The 17,286-nt window shown below is 44.5% G+C and overlaps 1 protein-coding gene across 1 annotated transcript in view; it reads right to left on the bottom strand.

Moving 5' to 3' along the window:
* LOC124804990 overlaps window positions 1-17,286 on the bottom strand; it is a 358,660-nt gene that overhangs the window by 274,876 nt on the left and 66,498 nt on the right. The window lies entirely within an intron of this gene.

Genomic DNA, 17,286 nt, shown 5'->3' with positions numbered 1-17,286 from the left:
TGTACGAAAAGGTATCGAAGCTGAGTGACTGTAGGAGGATATGACTCAGACAAACTTTCTAGTTGGTATGATGAATGGAAGCTAGCTCTAAACGTAGAAAGTTAGTGCGGATGAGTAAAAAAAACATATTCGGATACAGCGTTAGTAGTGTTGAGCTTGACACAGTCATGTCGTTTAAATATCTGGGCGTAACGTTGCATCACAGACAGGAGCGCCTGCGATGGTGTACTCAACGACGAACCTGGGTGCACGAATGGAAAAACGTCATTTTTTTCGGATGAATCCAGGTTCTGTTTACAGCATCATGATGGTCGCATCCGTGTTTGGCGACATCGCGGTGAACGCACATTGGAGGCGTGTATTCGTCATCGTCATACTGGCGTATCACCAGGCGTGACGGTATGGGGTGCCATTGGTTACACGTCTCCGTCACCTCTTGTTCACATTGACGGCACTTTGAACAGTGGACGTTACATTTCAGATGTGTTACGACCCGTGGCTCTGCTCTTCATTCGACCCCTGCGAAACCCTACATTTCAGCAGGATAATCCACGGCCGCATGTTGCAGGCCCTATACGGGCCTTTCTGGATACACAAAAATGTTCCATTGCTACCCTGGCCAGCACATTCTCCAGATCTCTCACCAACTGAAAACGTCTGTTCAATGGTGGCCGAGCGAGTGGCTCGTCACAATACGCCAGTCACTACTCGTCCGGAGTGGCCGAGCGGTTCTAGGCGCTACAGTCTGGAGCCACGCGAGCGCTACGGTCGCAGGTTCGAATCCTGCCTCGGGCATGGATGTGTGTGATGTCCTTAGGTTAATTAGGTTTACTCAGTTCTAAGTTCTAGGGGACTGATGACCTCAGCAGTTAAGTCCCATAGTGCTCAGAGCCATTTTTTGAACTACTCTTGATGAACTGTGGTATCGTGTTGAAGCTGCATGGGCAGCTGTACCTGTACACGCCATCCATGCTCTGTTTGACTCAATTCCCAGGCGTATCAAGGCCGTTATTACGGCCAGAGGTGGTTGTTCTGGGTACTGATTTCTCAGGATCTATGCACCCAAATTGCGTGAAAGTGTAATCACATGTCAGTTCTAGTATATTTGTCCAATGAATACCCGTTTATCACCTGCATTTCTTCTTGGTGTAGCAATTTTAATGGTCGGTAGTGTACATGTGGCACACATTATGCCACGGTTATGGACGTAACTGTGCAGAAATATTTATCCAGCCTCCGACAGCCCTGAATGAGATCCCTTTGGACCGTACGTAAGTGATTTATTTAATTTATAATTTTGCATTGATGTTTATAAGAGTGCACCAGGCGTTCTTCCGAAAAGTGGTCAATGTGTTGCGGCCATAAATTCATTCCTTATGGAATCACATACGAGCATGAAAATCCAAATCTGTGGTAGGTATAGCGATGGCCGACTCACCAAAAATAATTTCTATTTTTTCTTGTCAGGTGGCAGCCGAGCGTAAAATCAGAGGTCACATTTGACACTAATAACGAGCCACTAAAAGGGATATATAGTGGACGTCTGTAGTGATGTTCGGCAATAGTTAACTTGACGCTATATGGAGTAGTAGAGGACAAAAAAGGAGTAGGGGGTACACAAATATGAGGATACGTAAAAGAAACTAAAAAAAAGGTCTGGTACGTAGTTAAGTGGATTTTAAAACATTAATACGGTATAGTAAAATACTGAAGATAGATACAAACCAGTCAAAAGGTTGATTGAAAAGAAGAGCCGCAGAACAAACAGAAGAAGTGAGAAGTCTTAAGCGTTCCCTTTAGGTGACGATAGTAAGCGGTAAATACTAGTGTGTACACCGTAAATGATGATAAAACCAGCACTAGTGCTCCATCAAAAGAGGTACTTATTGCCAGCGGGAAATCTGCTGCTGTGACGAGACGAAATGCTGAATGCAGGACAGCACTAGAAAGATCTCACAGAAATACTCGCTGTGTTCAAGAGACAAGAAGGAAATGGACCAGTTAGAGGGAGATTGAAAAAGCTTTCAAGTTCATTTATAATATGAATCGACAATATCAGAAATAGAGTCTGAATAATCTTGGACAAACACTTCAGCAATCGGCAGATGTAGTCTGCGCCAGCGAATATCGTAGTAAAAACAATACTGGATAAATAACACCGCCTGTGTTTCACAGTTGTCTGCACCCCTCAAGTCAACTGTCAGGAAGCGCAGAAACTGGAGTTTGGGAAGAACCTAAATGCTCATTTAGAAAATATGCCAAAAGAGGAGGAGACACTTTCGGAGACCGCAGTGGTCATGTGGACGAAGACCGAGAGGAACGTATTGAAACCTCCTGTCAGATAAAGCCTACGTGTCGAGCCGGGACTCAAACCCGGAACACTCCCTTCCGCGGGCCGCGCTATTGCTGGCTGAGCTGTACGGGGACAGCTTACTGCTTGTCATCACAGCTTTATTTTTGGTAGCAGCTCTTTCCTACACTCCACAAGCTGCCGACAGAAGTGAAATTATGAGGTCAGGTCGTGATTCACGCCTGCACAGCTCAGTCGATAGCAGCATGCCCACGGAGGGAAAAATTTCGATTTAAGTCCCGACAGGTTTAATCTACTGTCGGGTTTCAAAACAGCTCTTATTCCGCTGCAGAGTGAAAGATTCGTTCTGGAATGTAGAGGGTTTTTCAAAGTATTTGTAGTGCAAGTCTATGGGGAACAATTTTTTGTCAGATACAAAACGTTCTCTGACGCCTTCCGGCAACACTAGGCATCCTTTAGTATTCGCCGGCACTGGGACGACGAGGTGCCATCGAGCTAGCAGGGTCTACTAAACAGGTGTGCTGCGTACTGCCTATCCCAGTAAACTGATAAGAGTGATTTTTAACAAGAATTACTCATGAGTGTTCTAAGTGGACAATGATATTTTTAGAAACGAATCAGGAGCTTTACGTTTGACCACTTTCGTGCGGATCAGATTCCTGGAATATAGACAACACACAAGGTGTGAGCGCGCTGTAGACTACCTACGTCCCGCCGCCTCTCGGGGGCACAACGAATACGAAAGTACACCTACGTCTTTTAAACATAGTCACATGTTCCTACAAGACTTAATATCTGTCAAAACTGGAAGGAATGTTCTTGTTGCGATGTAAACAGTTTTGCTTTCAGCGAGTAATGTGTGGTACTTGTAGATGCAGGATTCACAGAAGACGGCACAGTAAATTACCAAAGTACGTACCAGTAAGCAGAAGCAAATCCTCGAGCAATCATGGAGGCGAGGCATCAGGATTGCTTCAGTGTCAATGAATGAACAGAAATTGTGGGTAACAGATTCACAGGGCTATGGGCTTTGCCAATCAGATTAACAAATTCAGTGTATCACCGATTTCTGCACGGTGAAGTCCCAGCGGGAACGTTACCCTTGCGGAAAGACGACGACTGTAGTTTGTGCACGACTGAGCACCACCCCATTTTCAATACGAAGCACAATCCCATTTTCTACATTTAAAGGCACTGGTGTATGCTCAACACATCCACAATATGCAGACGTTACAATAGCGTGTTTCAGCGCTAAGAAAGGCTGAAGGATGTATCAGGATGATAGGTAATCATATGCTGCACTGTCTATATCGTCGATTTTTACGTAACAGACAGATGGGAATAAGTACAGAGTGGCCAATACCTCAACAGGTACCGCAAGACGAAACTTGTCTAGCTTGGAGGGGGAAACCAGATGGCGTTATGGTTGGCCCGTAGATAGTGCTGCCATAGGACAAACGGATATCAACTGCGTTTTTTTAAGTAGGAACCTCAATTTTTATTACATATTCGTGTAGTACGTAAAGAAATGTTTTAGTTGGACCACTTTTTTCGCTTTGCGATAGATGGCGCTGTAATAGTCACAAACGTATAAGTACGTGGTATCACGTAACATTCCGCCACTGCGGACGGTATTTGCTTCGTGATACATTACGCGCGTTAAAATGGACCGTTTACCGATTGCGGAAAAGGTCAATATCGTGTTGATGTATGGCTCTTATGATCAAAATGCCCAACGGGCGTGTGCTATGTATGCTGCTCGGTATCCTGGACGACATCATCCGAAGTGTCCGGACCGTTCGCCGGATAGTTACGTTATTTAAGGAAACAGGAAGCGTGCAGCGACATGTGAAACGTCAAACACGACCTGCAACAAGTGATGCTGCCCAAGTAGGTGTTTTACCTGCTGTCGCGGCTAATCCGCACATCAGTAGCAGACAAACTGCGCGAGAATCGGGAATCTCAAAAACGTCGGTGTTGAGAATGCTACATCAACATCGATTGTTCCCCTACCATATTTCTATGCACCAGGGATTGCATGGCGACGACTTTGAATGTCGTGTACAGTTCTGCCACTGAGCACAAGAGAAATTACGGGACCATGACAGATTTTTTGCACGCGTTCTATTTACCGACGAAGCGTCATTCACCAACAGTGGTAACGTAAAGCGGAATAATATGCACTATTGGGCAACGGAAAATCCACGATGGCTGCGACAAGTGGAACATCAGCGACCTTGGCGGGTTAATGTATGGTGCGGCATTATGGGAGGAAGGTTAAATGGCCCCCATTTTATCGATGGCAATCTAAATGGTGCAATGTATGCTGATTTCCTACGTAACGTTCTACCGATGTTACTACAAGAAGTTTCACTGCATGACAGAATGGCGATGTACTTCCAACATGATGGATGTCCGGCATATAGCTCGCGTGCGGTTGAAGCGGTATTGAATAGCATACTTCATGACAGGTGGATTGGTCGTCGAAGCACCATAGCATGGCCCTCACGTTCACCGGATCTGACGTCCCCGGATTTCTTTCTGTGGGGAAAGTTGAAGGATATTTGCCTTCGTGATCCATCGACAACGCCTGACAACATGCGTCAGCGCATTGTCAATCCATGTGCGAACATTACGGAAGGCGAACTAGTCGCTGTTGAGAAGAATGTCGTTACACGTATTACCAAATGCATTAAGGTTGACGGACATCATTTTGAGCATTTATTGCATTAATGTGGTATTTACAGGTAATGACGCTGTAACAGCATGCGTTCTCAGGAATGATAAGTTCACAAAGGTACATGTATCTTATTGGAACAACCGAAATAAAATGTTCAAACGTACCTACGTTCTGTATTTTAATTTAAAAAACCTTCCTGTTACCAACTGTTCGTCTAAAATTGTGAGCCGTATGTTTGTGACTATTAGAGCGTCATCTATTACAAAGCGAAAAAAGTGTTCCAACTAAAACATTCATATTTCTTTACGTACTACACGAATATGTAATAAAAATGGGGGTTCCTATTTTAAAAAACGCAGCTGATATCCGTTTGACCTACGGCAGCACCATCTAGCCGGCCAACCGTAGCGCCATCTGGTTTCCCCCTTCAAGCTAGACAAGTTTCGTTCTTTGTAGTTTTTTCGTTTGACGCTTATTTCGTGAGATATTTGGCCCGGTCACGATCAGTGGACCACCCTGTATAGAGAGAGAGCGAGAGAGAGAGAGAGAGAGAGAGAGAGAGAGAGTAACGGCCGTAAGTGCAACAGTTTGTTGACCGTTTTGCCTGCATCGAACAGTCTTCCCATATCTATCCAGGTGTGCACCTCCTTGTCCGAAGCAAAGCGACGGCCGCGGAAGGCGTTCTTAACGGCTCCAAATACACGGAAACCAGACAGGGAGAGGCCGGGACTGTATGGAGGATGTTTAAGGGCCTCACACCGAGACTTTTTCAGCGCAGTTGAAACAACCTAGGCAACATGTGGACCACACTATGCCTTAATCGAGAAACATAACACATATCAGATCGAAGGCACAGTCACAATAAAACAAAGTTGCGTCGTTGCAACTGAGTTGATGCAGTTCACCACGGTAGACCATCCCGTACAAACCGCTTCCCCTGTGTATAGCTGCTGGAACTTCCATCCACTTGAAACGTTTCACTTTAGTGTGGCCTTAGTCTTCTGCGGTTTTTACCCCCATAAGAAAATAAACCATTCGTTGATGCCTCACGGTATGCACTATCAACCCCCTCCTTTCTTTTAGTCAAGTGTTGCCATAAATCTCCTTTGTGTCCGATTCAATTCAGTTTATATTTATCAGCTGCTCAGTTACTAGATTAAGCCATCTGATCTTTTACATTCCACTGTAAATACTGTAAAAATTCTAGTAATATGCACATGAAATGTATAAAATATGACAATAAAGTATGCATCTCGTCATGTCTAACCAAAAAACAAAAATAAGCTGTTTTATAGGTCTCACGTAAAATTGTAAGCAATGACCAAAAAACAGTCCGAAGAATTCAACTTCTTGGGAAATGGCATCTCCTTCACAAACGAAAAAGATATAGCGAGAAAAATTAAAAAAAAAATCAGTTACGTTGATGAGACCACACACAGAATGTTGGATAAAAAGGTGAGAAAGAAACCCTAACAAAGTTCCACAAAACAATGACTATATCGTTCATACTTTACGGCTGAGAAACTTGACAAAAACAACTGGAAATGAACAAAGAACACAAACTGTGGAAATGAGATTTTTAATAAGAGCAGCTGTCTATAGATTATCAGATATCATAAAGAATAAACTAGGAATTAAAAGTATCGATGAACACATCAAGGAGAATAGAAATAAATGGAAAAATCATGTCACAAGAATGAATGAAAATAGAGTGCCCAAAATACTAATGAATTATCGATCAGTATGGAAAAAGACGATTACGTACAGGAAGAAACAGGTGGAGAGGTGAAATAGAATCTAACCTTAGATAATAGATGACTGAAAGAGAGGCTGTAACAGGAAAATGCCTAACATTTGAAGGAGGAGGAGGAAGAAAAAGAAGAAAACGATGAAAAAACTGTCACATGATCAAAGAGAATGACGAAGTCATTTTTAGTATGTAACTACGTGATGCATGTTTTATTAAGCATGTTTCATACCATTGTAATTGTGTTCAATGTGTATATAGCTAGAGATTATCGTCATGACGATGACTCTGAAAATGATAACATGCTGAAATCGATAATGCGGACTTTTGTAGTAATTCGGAGATATTGATATAATAATTTACTATATGAACATTTATAAGGTCGCAAGTTTCCATTTGACAATATCTCAACTGTTGTATTCAGCGATTCGGAGGTAGATGAGTGCTGCTGGGTTTTTGCCGTCCCACCATCAGCAACGCGCCGAACACACAATGACCGGCACAAAAAGCCAGGAACGCGTCTTCTTGCGCTCCACGCAATCACGCGGCGCCAATCAGTTTTTCGCGGGTCGGCATAAAGGCGCCAACACGCCTGCCACCTGAGTATTGTTCTCACTCGATGAACAGGCGCTGTCAGCCGGCTGTTACTTCTGCGGCAACCACTGCGGCGGGACTGGACGTTGAGAGGTTTACTGTGCCGCCCCGACTCTCACCTACAGCTTATAACACCTAAACGTACGTTGTGCCAAATATGACCTTAACATTCAGTAAGTGTTACCCTCTGGCAGGAATTCTGAATTGTTTGACCTAATGGACAGAGGGTATCGGACATAAATTTTGTTACTATGGCAATTAGCAGAAAGCAGAAAGACTTTAATTTTGTAAGAAATGATAGCAATAAAGCTCCCTTAAATGAAACAATAAACGGTCGCCAGCCTAATTAGACATAATAATGCGAAAACATTATTTTCAGTGGTTTAAATATACACTTGCAAAAGGTATTTTCAAAAATTCTGTCTTAGTAAAGTGCAATGAACACACACAACTACCAGGCGAAATGCATAGTGGATAGCAGTAGCTGTAAATAGCATGGCTTAGCAATCACAGAAATGTAAAAGCGACTTTACTCCTGTTAACTACAATTACCACCTCAACCATTAATTAGTTCAGCACAAAGTGTTCTCAAAGACATCACGAGATTAAGTGGCCCGGACTAACACATACAAATCACAAATGCAATAAATTAACACTGTACTAAGACATTTCATGTCCACTCTACTGTAGCAAAGGTTAACGTGGGGGCCCTTAAACTGTCCCTTCCTTTATAAGCAACTATGCACACATTTCAGAAACAATTTGCATCACATAAATGCTGAACTACAACCCAAGATTACTTAGCCCTCAATGCTTTATAATAATTTACACTAGCAATATTCTTGTTTATCTTCGGAAATAAATTCGAGTTAAGTTTTCCATAGGTTCAAGATTATGTGCCTCTTTTACTTGTTGTGAAGCAAGTAGTTTTAACTATCAACGTTTATACCCTTTAGCACTAAACTTTGGCACAATTAAAGTACTAGCAATCCAAAGCAAAATAAAGCTTTTTAACAAGTTTAAAATAATGTGCCTCTCTCTTTATCTATGAAACACATGACTTAACTAGCAACTTTTAAATACTTTGAAACTGAAACTTAGGCACATTTAAATAGAAACAAATTTGCAGTTCTTCATAAACAGGATATTCGGTCTTTAACACTTTTAGGATAGGACCCTGCTTGGTATCATATAGATGACTATTTCAAAGTTAAAACACAAATTTTGCAACACTTGAATTATTATTGCAAAAGCACACACAAGCACACTGGTTCATACTGGCGTACATATCTATTTTCCAGAGTAGGAGAAGCAGTGGCGCAATAGAGGTGGCAAGCATGCAGTGGCTATCAGGTCTCCTTCTGCCGTTTTTAACCTCTATTTAATTCTTCTTGGCGACGTATTCATCATCTTTAGAGCCTTTCCAAATGCGAGAACACCATTTTACAACCGGATCCACATCCAAGGCCATTCCGTCATAGATTTGGTTTCAGAACGCCTAACTTGGCACCTGCGGTGTTGACTACGCGACTGCTGGCCACTGACTGCCTAACGTCCTCTCTCTCTCTCTCTCTCTCTCTCTCGCTCGCTCGCTCTCTCTCTCTCTCTCTCTCTCTCTCTGCCCGCCCAAATCGACCGCCACTTCCACCTTTTCTCGCGGGCCAAGCCCCTTCTGTAGTGTAGGGGGCTTCCTACGTCTTTTCTATCTCACAATACGAGATCCCAAGTATGAACCAGTTTTCTATATACAGTTTTGTTCTCACAAACAGACATATTTAATAAAGTTTCATTATTTTAGCACACAGTTAAGTTAAAACAAAATATGCATCACAATTTTCCATTCCCCTCCAACAATTCAAAGAACGCATAAAGAATAAACACTTCATTGTTATATACACTTAATTATAGCTTTACTGTCTCAGGACTGAAGACAACAACAACAACAACAACAACCACTCATAATCGATAATAGTGTTACAAGCTCAGAGTCGAGTACGCCTGGACTTGATTTGGGTTACTGCACCAGTCTTCTGTGTAACCAGTGTATTGCGGCTAATAAACGAATCAACACCAATTAAAGTCTTCTGCGACGTGTTTCATTAGTTTCTATTGTCTTCATTTCTGAACTGCCTACCGTTCATGTTTCATGTTATTCCCACGCACATATTTTCAGAGAAAATTAATTTTATGTGTGCGGCAGCGCAGTACTGAGGTGGTCCTGTGCTCCTCGCAGATGTACGAAAGGTGCCCTCCCCACTCCCCATCATACATAAAATTGATTTTCTACAATTTTCTCTACGTAGGTTTAGCTAAGTTTATAATTTTGTGCCGGCCGGTGTGACCGAGCGGCTCTAGACGCTTCAGTCTGGAACCACGCGACCGCTACGGTCGCAGGTTCGAATCCTGCCTCGGGTATGGATGTGTGTGATGTCCTTAGGTTAGTTAGGTTTAAGCAGTTCTAAGTTCTAGGGGACTGATGACCTCAGGTCTTAAGTCTCATAGTGCTCAGAGGCATTTGAACCATTATAATTTTGTAAACAGGTTTAATAAAAATGAAGAGCAGCAAGTTTGACTATCCAGTGAGGTATTACACTAGAAATTCGTGAATTATAAGTTTAGCACAGTGATTACCAAATAAATTTAAGCCTTTCGGTGCTTTAGCGTGCGACAATGTTGCATTCGTGCTAGAATAACTACACACTTAATGCATAAGGAACGCATGCTTCCAGTGGTCTTACGACAGCAAATGCTTAGCACTGCTCCTAGTGACCGGCTGGGACGAACAAATCCAGTTATTGTGTCAATTAGTCGCAGGAGGTTTAGTCCAGAACTCCTTTTTATTTATACAGCACATCGTACCAAACAAAACTTTGGAACTGCGAAAGTACTGACTGGAGGCACAAGTAAATTACGTATTCCCCCTCCGCCCAAACTTTCCTGCTTGCCTCCTCCACCGTCACGCCTCGCTCCAGTCCTCAGTCGGCAAAAGTAGGAAGCCTTCGGTCCAACAGAATATTTGCTTCAGCACCAGTTCGCTAAGTTTTGAAATCCTACAATACTGTAGCGAAGTAGCAGCAGTAGCTCCATTGTTGACCATTGAGCTGTGTAGGCGCACTATTGGCATAAAAAGCATGATAAACATGCCGTTTCTTTATAACACTACTTGGACGAAACTAAACTGTAGAACTAACACAGTGCCAACAGCGTGCGTTTATGGTCGCGGTCCGAGGGAATGACTTCTTTTCGCAAGCAGAACACAGGAACACGAGGGGTAGGAGAAATTGCGTACTCTCCCGGTAATTGTTGAAACGCCTTCCTTTCTATTTTTTCCCAGTCAGTTTTTGAGCCCCCTACAAACTCTCGGCACAGCCCCGATACGCGGTGATATGGAACGTTCGTTGGAAGTAGTGCTCTCCTGAACGTTAGGTAACGCGCTATACAGGCAAGCGATGCGGGTGGAGGAACGGCAGGCGCTCGCTCTGGTAGGCCGACTCGGTACGCAAGGTTGGCGGAGCGTCGCGGTTTCACGCAGGCGTACGCTGTGCTCAGCGGGCGAGACTCTATTAGCAGTGTGTGTGTGTGTGTGTGTGTGTGTGTGTGTGAGAGAGAGAGAGAGAGAGAGAGAGAGAGAGACAGGCTGGAGCGCCGCCTTAGCCCTGCGTGTCCACCGACAAGTACACCACAGTTTCCTGCACCCGTCAGCAACGTTTCTGGCCCGTAACCACACTGGCGTAAACAATAACGAATGTTGATTATCACATACATTTAAAATGACACTGTGCGGGTTCCAAGTGGCTGCCGTCGTCTTCCGAACACAGTGCCTCCATATCGTTTCGACATGCAGGTCTCCTCCCCCTAACGGAAGCACACGCGCACCGCGCTCCAGGCGTATGCGAAGTACAAGGTCTCGCAACGCGCCGTAATTGCACCATTGTCGCAACTGTTAATCGGCAGGCTCACACACAGCCATTACGGAGTGGCCGTCCTCCGTTGCTTCAGCTTTTTAACGCTTTACGACGCAATTCTCAAAGAAATTTAAAAAATTGCGTTTGAATAGTAGAGAATTTCCTTTGTATCCGTGAGGTAGGTGGTTTAAATCTCGCTGAAAGCAAGTTTCTATTTTAAATCTATAATTAACAAATGGAATGACAACTAATAAATTTCGAATCATAACTTTTTATAAAGGTAACATATTTTTGATTTTAATTACTAATAGCGTGAAAACGCTAGTATTCGCAAGAAATTGAAATGTGGTGCAAATATACTAAACATCATTTACAAAACCAGATAGTTTCTATGTTTGTAGAATTAAATAATGTTATTGATGAAGATAATTTTCTAACCCCCTGGCAGATTAAATCTGTGTGCCGAAATGAGACTCGAACTCGGGACCTGTACCTTTAAAATTTCATGTCAGAGCACACTGCGCTGCAGAGTGAAAATTTCACTCTCAAAATATTCTCTAGACTGTGGCAAACTCGTGTCTCCGCAATATCCTTTCTTCCAGGAGTACCGTCTTGCAAGTTTCGCAGGAGAGCTTCCGTGCAGTTTCGAAAGTTGGAGGCGAGGTACTGGCAGAAGTAAGTCTGTGAGGAGGGGTCGTGTGTCGTGCTTGAATGCCTCAGATGGTAAGAGAACTTTCCAACGAAAGGCAAAGGTCCCGAGTTCGAGTCTCGGTCCGGCACACGGTTTTAATCTGCCAGGAAGTTTAGTGTCAACGTACTCTCCGCTGCAGAGTGAAAATTTCACTCTGGAAACACAATTTTCATTTACCTTCAAGGAATTTCGCTTTTCTGTTCCAAATTTTATATTATACGGCCAGTATGAAAAGGATAGACGGGCCTTACACGTGTTCCGAGTCCTGCCGGCAGAGAGCACGAGCAAGGATCCATCTGTTGTCGTGGGACAACACGCGATCCGCTTGTCGCTAATTCCTCCAGCCGCTATTGCCAGTACACGGAACTTGATGATGCCGCTGCTTCTTTATTCGAGCAGCTCTTCATCTAGCGTCACGTGGCTGAGTAGAGCTCGCTATCTCAGGAGAAATCTGAGAAGGTACCAGCAATCGAACCCGGGCGGTACTAGCCATTTCGATATGCAGGTATTTAATAGTAAATGTTACATTTTGTTGAGAAATTGTGATTCAATATTTGTCAACTGGCATTTCCATTTCAAAAAATGGTTCAAATGACTGTGAGCACTATGGGACTTAACATCAGAGGTCATCAGTCCCCTAGAACTTAGGACTACTTAAACCTAACTAACCTAAGGACATCACACACATCCGTGCCCGAGGCAGGATTCGAACCTGCGACCGTAGCGGTCGCGCGGTTTCAGACTGTAGCGCCTAGAACCGCTTGGCCACTCCGGCCGGCCATTTCCATTTGTTAATCTTCATGGAAATTAAATAAGTATAAGTAATATAAGTTTTAACAACGGTATTTGAACCACCGACTTCACGTATACGAACATTTTACGCTACGCACTCAGTTACCAATGACTACAAGAGTTGGAGAAAGTACGGAAACATGGCGAGAAATGCATACCTGAACATAAATGCAAATACTAGGCAAGCCTGCAGGTTGCGCTGCTGTATTTGGCCACGAACGGCAACTGTGAAACGTCCTCGACACGTTGCAAGTATCAGAACACTGTTGTGTGCAGTAGTGAACGCACTACGGCGGAGCGAAGTGAAACTGAACGTGGGAAAATTATTGGTGCCCGTACGGTGGGTGCTTCCGTTACCGAGGGAGCCGAGGTGTTGGTATGTTAAGGAGCACCGATCGAAGATTTATACCGCATAAGGGAAAGCGGGAGAACACTGTCATGTAATACACAACGATCACGGAAGTGATCGTAACAGACGGCCATTGAAGAGAACCGCGACGAGAAATAAACAAGAGGACAGAAGAAAAAGTCACTGCAGCAATAAATGGCACACTCGCCAACGCTGTCAGCAACCGAAGCCGTGAAACCTGGACTATGGCGGAATGGAAGAAAGTCCTTTGGTGGGATGAGTCTTGCGGCACACTGTTTCCAACTTGTTAGCAAGCTTACATCTCGAGAGTGAAGTACGGTGGGGATTCGGGCAGCCATACCGTGGTATCCCGTGAGCGCCACGGTTACTCTGCAGGGGCGCATTACCGGCAAGGAACGAGCTAGTGACGTCCAGTGTATGAGACTGCGTGCTGGGACGGCGGGCGGCCTGTCCACACAGCTCGTGTCGGCCAGGACCGGCTCCGTGGGCACCAGGCACCAAGATCAACTGGTGCGTCTCCACTGCCCACCTGTCGCCATTATTACGCCTTCCGGGTCTGTTTTGGAGAGAAGGGCGAGAGATCGCTACCCACCTCCATTATCGTGGCATGAACCCGCCACTACTTTGCGCTACCAGTGTTATCAAATTCTCTAGGGAACCATGCAGGACCAGTAGTTATCCATTACGAGACGACTGGAAGCTGTTTTGAATGCTAACGGTTTTCCTGTGTCATATTAGACGTGATACTGTGTTGCGCTTTTCTTGCTTCCACATAATTATCTAAACACTGTACGTTAGTACACTAGAAATGTTTTGTACATAACAATTCCCGACAAACTCTCAAGTTCCGAAAGCAATTTTTTCGATTTTGTTTAGAACTGCGTCGTACCGCTTAAGGGAACTGACGCCAGAACACTGTGTCAAGAAGAAAATCTAAGATGGCAAAGAGGCTGAGAGATCTCCTCGTCAGAGCACGCTTTCTGCTGACGTCCCAGGAAATCGTTTTCGCTAACAATAACTTACCATGAAAGTCTCTTCGGGTTTGCTGTCGGATCCTATAATCAACTTGATTCAATATTTCGGTAATCCAACAGTTCGCCATCTTCAGCCGAACGCTGCTGCGTCCCGCTGAAAATTGATACCATGGCGGCAGATCGTCATCCTGTCTAAGTGTCCGTGCTGTACACGGCGCATGCCCTGCCCATCACTGTTGCTGCCCTCAAAGAATGGGAAGGTGGCACCGAACACCGACGGCAACGATATATCGCACTTAAAACACTATTCTCACACTCGAACAGAAGAACTTTCTATTTTGATGCGGCTTAGAACAGAGGTCGACGTCCTGCTAAGAGGAAAGCCATTGGCTCTATTAATCAAGTTGTCTTCCAACCTAACTTCAATTGTGTCTTTATAAACACTGTCCCAAAAACAGGAAGTACGGGGAACTATCACCGTCTCGTCAAATTTCATCCCGTGTCCCTCGTTTAAACAATGTTCTGCTACAGCCGATTATTACGACTGTCGTAGCCTCGTACGACGGCGATCTTCCACGCACTGGTCCTGAACTGTGCGAATTGAACGGCCGATGTAAGACTTCCCACACTGAGACGGAATTTTATATACGCCAAACTTACTAAGCCCCAAATCATCTTTAACCGAGCCAAATAGTGCCCTAATGTTGTAAGGCGCACGGAACACACTCTTAATGTTAAAAATCCTTTAAATTTTTACAACCTTAAACGGGGTGTGCTCCCTGCCGCCGTCGGATAAGCAGCTGCCAGCAGCAAGTCGTATACTCTTAGCTCACTTATTTGTTACATAGTTTAATTCTTAATTTCTTTGCGTGTTTTTGGGTACTTGCATCGTTTAATTCATAAATTTCGGACGTATTATAGTATTTGAGAGTTGTAGCATCGCGCTTTAGTGTTTATTTCGTAGATTCTTACTTAAATTGCGTGTGAGTTTCTTACAGGAGGTGTAATTTCGAGTTTTAGTTATTGTAATCGTAAATTCAGACAGATTGTAACGCAGTCGTTAGGCATTTGTACAGGTTAGTTAATACATTCTCTGCGTCTTTCCCTTGCGTTATCTAGGCACGGACTCGTGTTTCAGTAACTGTTGTTCAACATCGATTAGAATGGACAGGGACTGTGATTGCTGTGATCGGATGAGGGCTGAGTTGGCATCCCTTCGTTCACAGCTGCAAGCGGCGCTGACTTCGGTCACGCAGCTTGAGGCTGTTGCCAATGGGCACCAATGTGGGGAGCCGGACTTGAGTATCACGGGGATGTCAACCTCGTCCCGTCTGTCCCCAGATCGGTCTGCTGCTGTAGTTGCTCCGGTTGCTGCCCGCAGTGGGGCTGAGCCCTCGCCTCTGGTTGATTGGGAGGTCGTTCCAAGGCGTGGCAGGCAGCGAAAGACGTCCCCAGAGGCTGATCAGAAAGCCTCCCCGGTGCGTCTGACAAACGGGTTTCAGGCACTGTCTCTGGCTGAGCCAGATGCCGCTGAGCCAGATGCAACCCTGTTTCAGAGGATGATTCTCAGCCTTCAAGGTCCGGGCAATCGCAGAGGGTGGGCTTATTGGTAGTTGGGAGCTCCAATGTTAGGCGCATAATGGGGCCCCTTAGGGATATGACGGCTAAGGAGGGGAAGAAATCAAGTGTGCACTCCGTGTGCATTCCGTGTGGAGTCATTCCTGATGTGGAAAGGGTCCTTCCGGATGCCATGAGGAGCACAGGGTGCAGCCAGCTGCAGGTGGTGGCACATGTCGGCACTAATGACGTGTGTCGCTTTGGATCTGAGGAAATTCTCTCTGGATTCCAGCGGCTATCTGATTTGGTCAAGGCTGCCGGTCTTGTTTACCAGATGAAGGCAGAGCTCACCATCTGCAGCATCGTTGACAGAACCGAATGCGGACCTTTGGTGCAGACCCGGGTGGAGGGTCTGAATCAGAGGCTCAGGCGGTTTTGCGACCGTGTTGGCTGCAGATTCCTTGACTTGCGCCATAGGGTGGTGGGGTTTCGGGTTCCGCTGAATAGGTCTTTTTTTTTGTCATAAGTCTACTGACTGGTTTGATGCTGCCCGCCACGAATTCCTTTCCTGTGCTAACCTCTTCATCTCAGAGTAGCACTTGCAACCTACGTCCTCAATTACTTGCTTGACGTATTCCAATCTCTGTCTTCCTCTACAGTTTTTGCCCTCTACAGCTCCCTCTAGTACCATGGAAGTCATTCCCTCATGTCTTAGCAGATGTCCTACCATCCTGTCCCTTCTCCTTATCAGTGTTTTCCACATATTCCTTTCCTCTCCGATTCTGCGTAGAACCTCCTCATTCCTTAACTTATCCGTCCACCTATTTTTCAACATTCGTCTATAGCACCACATCTCAAATGCTTCGATTCTCTTCTGTTCCGGTTTTCCCACAGTCCATGTTTCACTACCATACAATGCTGTACTCCAGACGTACATCCTCAGAAATTTCTTCCTCAAATTAAGGCCGGTATTTGATATTAGTAGACTTCTCTTGGCCAGAAATGCCTTTTTTGCCATAGCGAGTCTGCTTTTGATTTCCTCCTTGCTCCGTCCGTCATTGGTTATTTTACTGCCTAGGTAGCAGAATTCCTTAACTTCATTGACTTCGCGAACGTCAATCCTGATGTTAAGTTTCTCGCTGTTCTCATTTCTACTACTTCTCATTACCTTCGTCTTTCTCCGATTTACTCTCAAACCATACTGTGTACTCATTAGACTGTTCGTTCCGTTCAGCAGATCATTTAATTCTTCTTCACTTTCACTCAGGATAGCAATGTCATCAGCGAATCGTATCATTGATATCCTTTCACCTTGTATTTTAATTCCACTCGTGAACCTTTCTTTTATTTCCATCATTGCTTCCTCGATGTACAGATTGAAGAGTAGGGGCGAAAGGCTACAAGCCTTGTCTCACACCCTTCTTAATACGAGCACTTCGTTCTTGATCGTCCACTCTTATTATTCCCTCTTGGATGTTGTACATATTGTATAGGACCCGTCTCTCCCTCTAGCTTACCCCTACGTTTTTCAGAATCTCGAACAGCTTGCACCATTTTATATTGTCGAACGCTTTTTCCAGGTCGACAAATCCTATGAAAGTGTCCTGATTTTTCTTTAGCCTTGCTCCCATTAGTAGCCGTAACGTCAGAATTGCCTCTCTCGTG

Source organism: Schistocerca piceifrons, chromosome 7 (genome assembly GCF_021461385.2).
Source record: "Schistocerca piceifrons isolate TAMUIC-IGC-003096 chromosome 7, iqSchPice1.1, whole genome shotgun sequence".
Classification (NCBI taxonomy): Eukaryota; Metazoa; Arthropoda; class Insecta; order Orthoptera; family Acrididae; genus Schistocerca; species Schistocerca piceifrons.
This window is presented reverse-complemented; position numbering and strand designations above follow the sequence as displayed.